The following is a 1,140-nucleotide window of genomic DNA, read 5'->3' as shown; positions in this document are numbered from 1 at the left end:
GCGCAAAGTGTGTCAGTGTTGTGCGTGAGGGTACTTCTGTGCGTGCCAGTCGTCCTCCCAGTCCGGGACCTCTTGCAAGCTCCCAAGCCCAGGGGAGAAGCAATGTCGAAGGGCAAAAGGGTTCGGCAGGCCTTGATCGGCGCACAGAAGTATCCTCGGTGGTTGCGGGCGTGTCTTAAGAGACCGTCACTCCCACCCGCAGACGATTGAGCCCTTATTTTGCTCGTCTGCAGAAGAAATTTCGGGGAGAAAACGCTGGTCTCAGGTCTCAAGACCTCTTAAACGTAAAGTCCAGACCTATGCCAGACGTACGAAGTTAGAGTTCAACAACCCGGATGCAGTCATTGGGTTAGCTCTGACTCTCCTCAGTCTCAGGTGACTGCACACCTCCTAAGAGAGGTAAGGCGATGCCACAACAGACCTTATCGTCTGTTGATCCCAAGACGACTTTGCTGCAGTCCATGCAGTCGCAGCTTGGGGTCTTAATGCGTGAGTTTCAGGCTGAGAAGGTTACACCTCCTCCTGCGAACGCTCCGCCTCTCCGCAGTCCAGTCTGCCAGGCGTACGAAGTTGAGGTTCCTCAGGCTACCTTACCGCGTTCTGAGTTGCCAGTTACCAGCGGTGTGCAGCAACCTCCGCCTCCTCCTGCGAGAGCTCCGCCTCACCGCAGTCCAGTCTGCCAGGCGTACGAAGTGGAGGTTCCTCAGGCTACCTTACCGCGTTCTGAGTTGCCAGTTACCAGCGTTGTGCAGCAACCTTAACCTTCCTTAAGGCAACCTCAGCAATGGGAGCAGGAGTCTTATGCCTTACTTCCTCCGCTTCCGCTTGCGGTTCCACCAGCGAGGCAACAATCTCTTGAGGTACGACAACCTCTTCCATCAATGAGGCAGCCACCTCAGCACTCGCTGCAGCTTAGGCTAGCTCCTCAGGAACCTCAACTCGCGAGACAAGAACTGCGTTCTGCGCAGCCGCTATCTCAACTCTCGCAGCTCACACCTCAGGAACCTTAACTCGTTCCTCAGGAACCTGCTACTGCGCATCCGCAACCCTTACAGCAAGCGCAACTCTTGAGGCAGCAACCTCATGCTATGAGTCAGCCACCTCAACGCATGCATCTGCCACTTTCTCCTCAACTTGAGA

Source organism: Palaemon carinicauda, chromosome 15 (genome assembly GCF_036898095.1).
Source record: "Palaemon carinicauda isolate YSFRI2023 chromosome 15, ASM3689809v2, whole genome shotgun sequence".
Lineage (NCBI taxonomy): Eukaryota > Metazoa > Arthropoda > Malacostraca > Decapoda > Palaemonidae > Palaemon > Palaemon carinicauda.
Note: the sequence above shows the minus strand (reverse complement) of the source record.